Source organism: Protopterus annectens, chromosome 3.part0 (genome assembly GCF_019279795.1).
Source record: "Protopterus annectens isolate FY-2018-M chromosome 3.part0, PAN1.0, whole genome shotgun sequence".
Classification (NCBI taxonomy): Eukaryota; Metazoa; Chordata; order Ceratodontiformes; family Protopteridae; genus Protopterus; species Protopterus annectens.
In genome coordinates, this window is record NC_056731.1 from 1,291,489,545 (window position 1) to 1,291,502,123 (window position 12,579).

Sequence of the window (12,579 nt, forward strand, 5' to 3'; positions counted from 1 at the left end):
TACCTTTTCCTGATCCACAAAATGCATGCAGACTGTAGTGATGATTTTCTGTGGCTCATCTACTACTCATGACGGAAGCAATCCTCCTCCTGAATCCATGGTATGACCATAGTGGGCCAGTGCTGTTATCATTGCCTTTGGAAGGGTTGTAAATATGGAACATGCACTTTTTTCTCAAGAATTTTTAAACAGCTTTTTAAAGAGATATTTACCAAAATGTAATTCCTTTAACATTAGATGTAATCACCAAGTATCTCTCAGGTTGAAGGCTATCTCTGTGCCAGGTTCATTCGTAGGTCTTGTGGTGATGCAGCAGTCTATTCTTGTACCCCCATATCCCTACACAAGCGCTACATATGTTTCTGTGTGAGGCAAAAGGCTACTGCAGTTCTCTTTTCTTCAAAGGGGACTTCTACATAGTGAAGGTGAAAGTAGTACTATATAAAGAAATTAAAATGTTAAAATTACTTGCTGGCCATCTTCTCTTACATGGGTTCCCATATCTGTTTTCCTGAACATGATTTTAACTTTTTTTTTACAGCATTCCTGAGTAGGGAGTATAAAATCTCTGTCAGATTATATGTCTATATCAGCAGAACTAATAATTAGAAATCTTTGCCCAGGTCATTTTTATTTCTAGCATGTGCTTCATTATGAAGTTAATGAGGATATGGGGAATTTCCAAAGGCATTATTAGCAGTATTCTTTTAGATGATTCTAATATATTACACAGGCTTCACTTCCATAATGAAGAACATAATTGATTTTTAAACTGTCTAACTGGATAATTAAATATTTTTGTAGGTCACAATCAAAGAAGTTACACTAAAGCACTTTTCTGAAGGAGGTACTAGAATAAGTAATCCTGTATTGGATCTCAATGTCTAAATTTATTGAAAGGAAGAGATGGATAATTTGATAGCGGTAGTATTCAGTTCTCTCCCCATTTTGCCATGTGGCCTTAAGGAGATTGATGGAGCACCTGTGTCTTTTCAAAACTATATTAAAATCACAGAATAATAAACACCTTCTGAGGTATAAAAAGCAACAGGAAGGTCACTTCTGAAGTGTGCAAGGATTGTATTGTCTTCCCTATACTGAAAGTTAAAAACACATTAATTGCACTCCATTTTTTTCAATCACTTTATTAAACATTTTCAGCAATTCAAAAGAAGTTGGGCAGAGTCTGAAGAATAATAAAGCTTGTCAATACAAAAATGATAATACATTCAACTGAATGAACAATCATAACCATTCTGCCTATGGATCAAAACAAGATCCTCACAAAAAAGCAAGCCACCCTAGTAGACATCAAGCATAAATAAGTTATACAAGTGGAAGAAACAAATGTCTATGAACAAGAGGGAACTCAGCAGAGGAAGGGCACCTTCCATAGCGTGAACAAGCAAATTAGATATCTTATAAAGTCCTCTAAAGCCAATGATAAAGCTAAACTAGTTTCCCTAGGTAAGGATAATCACAACTGCTACATCAGTAATCTAAAAGGGAAGGCCTACCCAGCTTTGTGACAAACTAGTAGTTGACAGTACCACTCTAACTAACCCTGAGGACATCCCCAACCTGCTAGCAGACAGATTTGACACAAACGTCACCCTTCTGTCCCCACCAGACTTACCCCAAAGCATACCTGTCACCAGTCCTCTACCTAGTATCTCCACAGAGCTGGTTATAACTGCACTCTCCATGGGCAAAAACACAGCCTTTATGGGACATCCCAGGCTGCCTATTAAATGGTCTAAAACAGTATCTACAGGAAACCACTTGGCACTCTCTAAGTATTGGCTTTGTCCCAGCAGAGTGGAAAATGGTAACAGTAATTCCCTTGCACAAAGGGGGTCCATCAACTGACCCTGGGACTATAGACCCATAAGCCTAACCAGCCTTATCTACAAGGCCATGGAGAGAATCATCATGGACCTTATCAACAAAGACATAGGTGGCCTTCAAACTTTTGACCCAACCCAGTTTGGCTTTGTTAAGGGTAGATCATGCTTATTAAACTTGGTGGACTTCAAGAATGTCACCAAAGCCCTGAATGAAGGGAAAACAGCACATATAGCCTACCTTGACTTAATCAAGGCTTTTGACACAATCCCCCAGTCAGACATCATTGAAAAACTCACCCAGCTAGGAATTAACCCATATGGCTCACCAACAGAACATGTACAGTCAATGTTGACATACTACAAAAAGGGCTTACACAAACAAATGATTGCTGCCAAAGCCACAGGCTTAAACTAAATGCAAAAAAATGCATCATCTTCCCTTTTGGCAAAGGAAAGTCCCTGCAAATTACAGTATTAACAGTACCCTCATTAGCTCAAACCCTATGGTGAGAGATTTGGGAACACAGGCTGATAGAAACCTTAACTTCGATCACCATGTATCCACAGTGGTAAGGAAGGTCTTCTATGTTGCTTATCTCATAAGTAAAGGCATTGCAATCAGAGATGAGGATGTTATAACTCCCCTGTATTCATCCTTCATTAGACCACTAATAGAGTACAGTGCTCACTTCTGTATGTACCTCACCAGACACATGCAGCACCTGGAGAGACCTCAAAGAAAATTCAGGGCCTTCAACACATGACTTACATATACAGACTGAGGGCTCTGTCACTGTACTCTGTATCTTATAGGCTGCTGAGAAGTGACTTGTGCCTGGCCTTCAGAGCAGTCTCAGACCCTGCCCTAATGGAAATGTTGTACATCCGCAAATCAAATGGGACAAGATTCACTCACTCTAGGGTTCTTAACCTAGTCTGCCACATTAACAGGACTTGCTGGAGAGACAGAAGCATCTCCCAGAGATTGCCACTCCTCTGGAACAAACTTCCAATTCACATAAAACAGAGCTCCTCAATGACCCTTTTGAAGCATAACTTAGACAACTGGATGGGAAACTGTAAATTTACCCCGGGGGTGTCAGCTATGTCCTTCTTGAATACGGAGAATCGGAGCTGATCATAGACTCACACTGGAAATATAGTTTATACATCTTGGCCAATAAGGGAGCAAGGGTATAACATGGTTAGGCTTATAAAGACAATATCCTAGTAATCTCCAATAAACCTATGAATCTATGAACCTATGAGGATAAATCATACTCATTGAAATTATATTCTCTGTTTAATTTTATTACATAAACTGTAAAGCTGTTATTTCTAATTGTGTTTGATTAATATGAACTGTGAGAAAAGTCTGCCTTTTGGAGTGAGAGTTTCCTTCATGAGACAGAGTAACTTTGTGGTGCTCTGGGCATCTCATTAACCCAGACAAAATAGATTACACTGATTAGCTTTGCAGGTTATTTTTTATCTTTTGTTAAATTGCACTGCCTGCCATGTCTTTATTTCCATTTTCACTGTACTGAGCACCACGCCATGCAGTGGCAGGGTGCAGTGCACTGTACAGTAGCAGGACATCAGAAGTCATCCAATCTAGTGTTCTTATGTACTCCATGTTACAATAGTCTCCAGACTCTGTATTTCTACATAACACTGTTAGCTGCTCTTGGTTGTACTGTGAGCTACACTGTGAAGTTAACAGCTAAGATGGCATTATTGTAACCCCTAATATTGGGTATTCCTTGTAACCTTTTTTTGAAACACTTCATGCACTGATTGAATAACTGGCCAAATAATTGCTCAAGACTTTAACCCCTGGTAAGCCTGGCTGACAAGAAAGACAAACCAACTTGTGTCCCTTCTGTAGCCAGTTTTGTATCACTGAGTATTCTTTGTCAGGTAATAATTTGCATAATTCTCATGTAGTAATGAATTATTGCTCAACATATGTACCATGTTCTTTGAAAAATTCAAGTGGCTTCACAATATAGACACAAACATCTCATTTAAAAATGGATTATGAGGAACACACTGTACAACCCATACATCTTCATGAACTGACCAAACCAACATATCCTGAGGCTTTCAAATTGTCACTTCCTCAGAAAATGAAAAAAAAAAAAAACAACTGGGAAAAGTGCTATCCTTCTTTCAAACAAATAAAACATATTAGGGAAGACTGTGAAATGAGCATTATTTCCTGAGGCATACACCTTAATCCCCAAAACTAAGGAAAATTTAGGCCAATCAGACAAGCAATTACCCTCCTTTGGGAAGCCTGAGCCTCAGCAACAAATTATAGCAGATTTAAGAGATACCAGGGTTTATAAGTGACTGGAAAATACATTTTATATTCTTTAATGTTAGAAGGGGTATTGAAAAATAAGGTGCTAAACTTTTAAGATTGGATATATTTTCTTCTGTATACAAGAAGATATGATTGATGATCACAATTATTTAAAATATCTAATGTAGACTGTTCTCTGTCATACAACAAATAGAATATGACACACTAACAAAACCTGATGTACTTGTAAGGATATTGAGGGGTGGGATGAAGGAATATTTCTGTTTGTACTTTATTACTGGTTGTATACATTATATCACTGTACCACTGTTACCTGTGTCTATCACCCATATATTAAATATTGTTGATGCCTCTTTTTGACTCTGTTAATGAAATATAAAGGATACCATGCTGTTTTTGATGGTTTGTGCTATATGAAGAAAAAAGTAAGATAAAACATAAAACATCACTTCCCAAGCCTTCTAGAGCTAGGAAAATTAAGTCTCAATATAAAAGTAGTATCATAGTATCATCACCATCTCACACATAATGCAGACTGTAAACATTACACTGACACTAATTCAGGAAATACAAACAGAAATGCCCTAGTAAATGCTGACTCCATTGGCAGGTATACAGACATAGGCAACAGGATCACCAAGGTCTTGAGGGTTCTTCAGTCTCTTACACTGGGCAAATATGACTATGGTCTAGTGGCAGCCCATGTGGGTATGAATGATCTTGTAGCTTTGAACCCTGATGAACATGAAGAGGCCCTTGTTAGATCTCACTATAGATGTGACTCTGGTTCATAGTAGAATGGTACATTCATCCAGAATGATGTCTGAATAAAAACATAAGATTAAAGTATCCAGCAATTGGCTAAGTAGTTGGTGTCATTTATGGGGTTTCCAGTATGGGTCAGGCTGGATAGAAATGAAAAGCATGCCAACATTTTTCATGGGGATGGCCTGCACTCCTCCTTCAATGGCTTCCTTTTACTGGTCAAAGCCAGTGTTGCCCCCATTATTCCTTTTTTATGCCAGGACTGGCAACTAACATCCCAATACAGTATACATAATTACAGGATCCCAAAATTGCACTTAATGAGCTCCGTTATACCCTTAGTAAGACAAATTATCAATTTATAAAATGCTAGGTGATACCATGCATGATTTTGGAACACCACAAGAGATTCCTAAAGGGACTCTGAACTACTCTTATAAAAAATGCTTTTGTGTTAGGAGGGTTCAGGTATCATTTGGTAAACTGGTGTATCTGCATCACAAAGGCTGGAAATGGCCGAGATTCCTGGACCTAACAAACAGTAGCATAGCTAGGACAGGGCTATTGGGGCAAGTGCCCTGGGCATGAAGTGTTGAAGGGTGTGACTAGCCAATTGTTGTCTTTTTTAACGTAATACCAGTGTTTAAAAGCTGTTATAGCATTGGTGGCCAAACCTGAGCTTTGTAGCACTCAGTGTGTTGTCTAAACTGTAGTAACTGCTATTTAAAAGTATTTTTTAACTAAAACATGAGTGATGTAGTGCTAAGTATAGGTAGGGTAGTAAGTGTAGCAACTGTTTGCTACATTTGTAGCAAGTAGTTTGCTATGGTTTAAAATGGAGAATGTTTTAAACACCTTTATTGAACTATTATTGAATTATCACTTGTGACATAGGCAAATTTGCATTCATATAAATGTAATCACACTATAATTAAGCAACATTACATAAATTATTCAATTCCTGACTTTTTTTTTTAATAAAGCGGAAGCACTGTAGCTCTTTATGCAGGTGGTGTAAACTGTAGCAACTGCTGTTTACATTTGCAACAAACAGTCTTTTACAGTTAAAAAAAGTATGTTGAGGAAGGGTTGACGGCAGGGCATAGAAATGGGATTTGAATGGTTGGGGCAGGAGAGAGGTTAGGTGTCGTGTATCTGGTCACCTGGTTGGTGTGCCAGTAAAAAAAAATGTCCATTTTTATTTATATATTTATTTATTTGCCCTTCAGTGAAAGAGCTGAAGGATGTAATAATAAGGGTCAGAACATTCTAGACCTAGCCATTACCAACATAACTCCCAAATGTACAATTTCTATACTATCTCTTTCTTTGCTTAAGTCTGACCACGAATAGTTACCTTCTCCTTTATAGTTGCTGACTTTATCATTGCAAGCAATTCTGATTTTAAGAACATTAAATAACCTGCTTAAATTCTGTGATGAGCTCTCTATGTTTATGGCAGTTTCAACATCCCCCTATGCAGCTTCATCTGCCACAAATGCAACTGAATTCTACCCATCCCTATGCATGTGTGCATTTCAGCAGTCCCACTAGACACAAATATGATGGAAAATTTAAAAATAAATAATCTTTGTTGTCTACCAGTATAGATTAGCTCTTCAAAAAAACACACTCCTGAAGTTGGATAGCAAATTAAAAGCGAGAAACATTAAAGACTCTTACAAAAAGGTCAGCAAACAACTAAAAAGTACCACTTTGAACATCAACGATAAATCTTCTTCTTTGGGCTTTTTCCAGTTAGGGGTTGCCACAGCAGATCACCTGTTTGCTCATGATTGGCAGTGGAGTTTTACAGTGTTGAGTTGCTAGCCTGGCACCCAACCTTCCACAGAAGGCACACACAATCATGCACTCACACCTAGGGCCAATTTAGAGTATCCAATCCACCTACAGCATGACTTTGGGATGAAACCAGAGCACCTGGAAGAAACCCATGCAACCACAAGGAGGACATGCAGACTCAGCATAGAAAGCACCCCAGCCAAGAATCGAACTGGAGAACTTCTTGCTGTAAGGTGGCAACAATAACTGCTGCACCACCACAGCCGACTAAATCTAATGGATTTGATTGAATGTCAAAGATAAATACAGATTAAAAATAATATCAGAAGCCAAAGATAATTACAAATTCTTCTTTAATTAAATATAAAATTGAGAAATAATATCCAGCAATGTTACGAAGTAAAAGCCATCACCTATGTTGACCATAAAGATATAGTTAACATACGTCCAGACAGCTTTAGTGTTAACATTGCTCAAAAAATGGTCATTAGAATTCTACAAATCCTTTAGTCTTACACACACCATAAAGATCTTCATGAAGGAGGTCCTGACTGTGCTAGCAGAAACCAAAACAACACTGTGGATGCCAATAATGCAAATACATTCTCGCTGAATCCCTCCTGCACTTATTCATCTTAAACCTAGCCCCAGCATATGTTCCTGAGGTATGCAAAACTGCTGTTGTAATGCCCCTTCACAAAGTGAATTCCATAGCAAACCTCAGGAACTATATTCTTAGCTGAACTAGTGTAATTTGTAAGTCTGTGAAATGGATTATTTCTGAATTCATGAGCTACCATATGCAAAACTTCATACAAATGGACACACAATGTTCCAGTTTTGTCAAGGTCGGTCATGTCAGACTCAGTAGTGATGAGTCATTCACTCCATATAGAATATCTGGATTTGACCTAGAGTTTCAACAGTGTAATGCATGCTAACATTGTAAGTAATCTAATTGATATGAGTCAGTTGTTCAATATATTGCAGCTGTTTCCGTTTTCTCTTACATTTATATACTATTTTTTTTCTCAAAATTTTTTTTATTTTCAATTAAAATAACATTTACATAATATTTTTAAATAATATTTTAAACAACTATATACAATATTTACAATAGCCTGACTTTCAATTATATACATTGTATGTTATTAAATATAGAATTAAATGATCAGTTATCAGAGATACAATACTGATTATTGCAGAGTGTCCAGCAAAGATATAACTTTCTTCCAAGGAGGATTTACCAATGGCCTGGGATAGATTTGTAGTTCTTTGGTTTTTATTTCCATCAATGCAGTTGTATTCAGTAAAGTGTAGAATTCTTCCAAGGTCGGGGGGGGGTGTTTTAATTCCACCTTCTGGTTACGCATTTCCTAGATATAGCAAGTATTGTCCATAACAAATACATATTTGTCTTATTCAGGTAGGGACCTACATTTACATTTAGTATTATCAATACTTTAGTTAAGGTAAAGGATTCATTAATTAAAGCTTGTAAAAATGATTGATTACAAAAAATATGAATCCAGTCTGCTTTATTTGACTTTTCACATCTCCAGCAAAAACCATTTGTAGTAGTATTGATCTTTTTAATTCTATCTGGTGTTAAAAATGCTTTATGCAAGTATTTCCAGTTAAATATTTTCCAGTACTGTGTGTTAGAGGTGTAATTAGCTGATAGTAAGATGTTAGTTTTAATTTCTTCTGTTAACTGCAATGATTGACCTTTTGTTAAAAACTGCCAGTATGATGGTTTGTGAATCGTTTTATATGTTATTAACTCTTTATATAGATTTGAAATGGAATTTTTCTTTTCACAACTATTATATATAAATTTATGCAGAAAACTTATTAGATTTGGAATATCTTTAAATAAGGAATTATTAATTCATCTGCATAAATATTGAGTGTACATTAGAATGCTTTGTAAGATTAATCAGTCCTGTGTTGGAATATTGTAAGCAGTTTTTATCATATGTATATCTAAAACATTTAATTTATTTACACATTGAAACCAGCATAAGAATCCATTTTGTTTCCAGGAGGTTATTGTTTCCCTATATATTTTGTGAGGAAAGATCTTAGTGATGGTAAATGGGGTTAAAAGGTCAAACCAAAGCAGATCTATGTTTGCATTGATAAGTTTCCTAAAGGAATTGATGTAATGATTAATCAGGGTTGTTTTAGAAGGTTTTGCTATATTATATTGTATACTTATGCATAGTATGTACCAGGGTTTGTTTGATTTGTCTACTATTAAATTTTTTTTAACAGATTAAATTAATTTGTTAATATAGCCATTGTTAATTCTTTCCAGTTGGCAAAATAATTTATCCAGTCTATTGTAGTTTTAAGCGCAGATGCTTTTATATATGTTTCTGTTTCTGGGAAGTTCAGTCCTCCTTTTTTCCATGGTCTAATCTGATGAGTCAGAGCTACTCTATTCTTTTTGGGATACCATAAAAATTTTACTAAGCATGAGTTTATTTCTTTAAGAATGCATCTTTCAGGAATTAACTGTATTGCTAATGCTACATATTGTATTTTTGGCAATAAGACCATTTTTAGTAATTGCAATCTGTCTTCAAAAGTTAATATAATTTTGTTCCACTTTTCTATATATATTTTATTGTTTCAATAATGTTTTTAAAATTTATTAATATTGCTTCATTTATATTTTTGCATAACATTATTCCTAAATAATTTAGTGTAAGTTCTTGTTTTCCTCTTATGGATTTATCTGTAACTTGTATTTCTTTTTTCTTATTTAAAAATAGAAATTTTGATTTTGATCTATTAAAGTATAGACCTGAAATCTTATAAATTTTTTCTATTACTTCTTCTAGCTCTCCTAATGACTCTCTGGAGTTTGATAGGGTTAATGAAATATCATCAGCAAAAAGCATTATTTTAGATATGCACCGGCCATAGACTTCTATTCCTTTTATTCTTGGATTATTGCATATTATTTCTGCAAGTATTTCTATAGCCAAAGCAAATAAAATAGGATAAACGGGGCATCCTTGTTTAGTACCTTTGTTATATGGATAGATTCTGAGGTGAAAAGACCTTATTTAATGTAGACTAAGTTATTAATATACATGTTTTATTTGTAATAAGATGAAGGGAGGAGGAAATTCAAATAATGCTAAAGTTTTAAATAGATATTCCCAGTTGAGGGAATCAAAGGCTTTTTCTATGTCTAATCTGATTACAAGTGTTTCTCTATCTTCTTTATTCACATAATCTATAAGAGTAAGTATCCTTTTAATATTATCATGTGTTTGCCTGTTATATAAAAATCCAGTTTGATCATTACTAATTGTCTTTGAAAGTGGGATTTTCATTCTGTTAGCTAGTATTGACATGAATATTTTCTAATCATTATTCAGTAATGATACAGGTCTGTATGAGGTGCAAAGGTCTGATGGTTTATTATCTTTTCGAATTGGTGTTATGAGAGAATATTTCCAAGAGGGTGGTATTTTTGCTTCTGACTGGACTTCTAGCAAAGTTTTATGAAAAAGGGAGATTACTGTTGAAGGGAAGACTTTGTAAATTTCCGTAATTATACCATCTATCACTGGAGCTTTGTTAGATTTACTTTATTTTATCTTGTCAACAATTTCTTTGTAGAATATAGGTTTTTGTAGGTCTAGTTTTAATTTTTCGGGAATTTTTTTTATATTGATAAGGTTTGTATCTAAGTTTATTTGGTTGGTATCTAAATCTTCTTTTTTGAAGTGTTCCATATAATGGAACCAAATGCTTCAAGGATGTCTTCTATATCTGATACTTTTTTCCCTTTCTTTTCATGATGTATACTACTAATGTTATTTGCTTTGGTTTGTATTTTAATTCTTGTAGATACGTTATGTAGATATCTGTGGGAGGTGGCTAATGAGTTTATTTTTAATTTTTCAAAGGCTAGACAAGTTTTGTGTGTTAGAATTTCATTATATTTTTTATTTAATTCCTCTATTTCTTTTTTGACTTCTGAACAATTCTGATTTTGTTTTTAGATTTTGCTGTCAAGAGTCCGGTTTGCAAGTCTTATGATTCAGATTCCCACTCTCTAACTTTGTTTTTGTACCAGCTAAGGGTCTTACCAAATAAATACACTTTTAATGAGTCCCAAACCATGACTCTACTGATTTTTGTTGTATTATTAATTTCAAGAAATAATTGTAGTTCTGACAACATCCAGGATCTGAATTCTTTAATTTTCGTCATATATGATGGATTTCTAGTTGAGAGGATTAAAGGTTTAAACTCTATTTGGAGCTTCATTATCAGAGAGTCATGATCTGAGAAGGGGCATGGAACGATTGAGAAGTTGAAGATTTTTGTTTGTAAATCTTGAATTACGAATAATTTGGCTATTCTGGTTTGTGTTCCAAATCTATGGTCTTTATGGGAAAATAATAAGGATTTATCATCTTTTACTTTAAAAGTGTCTAGTAAATGAAATTAATCAATCCATTTTTTAAGGATTTTGAAATAGCTGCTATGCGAAAAGACTTCTTGGTGGTTTCAGAAGCTTCTAAGGTACAATTAAAGTCTCCTACCAGTATATGATTTCCTTTATAATTGTTGGAAATAAAATATAGGTGTTTTTTAACTGTTCCTGCTCCAATTCCTGGGAACCAATATAGATTAGCTAAGGTTCATATTCTGTTATTAAATTTAATTATAACAAATGCTAGTAGACCTTCGTTGTCTTCATATTTATAAATAACTTTTGGAGTGATTATGTTTTTCTTCCAGAGAATTGATACTCCTTTTGTCTTTGTTCTATAGGAGGATTGAGCTAAGATTGCATAGTCCTTAGGATTCCAAATAAAGCTGCACAATATGATCCTGCAGAAACAGCTGCAGCCGGAACAACATGGGGCAGGGCCAAACAGTCCCCCACCATTGCCAAGGCCTGCACAGGCACAGTGTGACTCGGAGGAGGAACAACCTGAGCCTGCCCCAGTAGGCAGAAGGAGGCGTGCACAGTATGCCCTGGCCTTGGCAAAGAGGCAACGCATAGCACATACACTGACTCAGTAGGAACCCTGGAAATGACACCTCTCTCTGACTCACACATACAGTAATAGGGATGCCGAACTTGACACTACGTGTTTTCAAACATGTATAGGGAGTGTAATATGTGCATCCGACATAGGCAGCCCTGCAGCACCACCTGAGGCATGAGTGCCCTATTTTAAGCAATATAAAGCACTGCTAAGCACATATTACCAGTATTGAGCATATTTAAATACAATTGCGTGTGGCTGTGCAATGCACTAACCAGCACAACATCAGGCAACATCGGGCAACGTTGGTCAATGTTGGGCAAAGTCGAGCAAAGTCGAGCAAAGTCGGGTAAACACGCTCACACCTGCTTTACTGTTCCTTAACCAGTCAGGTCTGCCCAGCAGGAAAATAAAAAGCAGTGACAGGGCTTGAATTCAGGATACTGTGCACTATAGTCTCAGTACTGAACCATTAAGCCATGACAGCATTTCACTGGCACAAACACAACTTAAGTCACTCACACATACCAGTTGGGGGGGGGGTCACATACCTTACAGTCACAGCCAGCAGGACAAGTGTAGACAAATGCAAACACAAACAAATGCTGTATCATGCCCTCTGAAGAGGCATATGAGTAACCTCCCCCCAGGCCTATGCAGACAGATAACAGCAGGCCAGGCAGTGTGATGTGGGTTGGGTAGGCTATGAAGTCACAAACTAATATACGTGTAATTGGAAGCTAAGGTCTGTAGTACAGTGGTATGCCTCAAGCCAGTACGATAGGCAACAGTGCAGACTGAAATGGAGTAC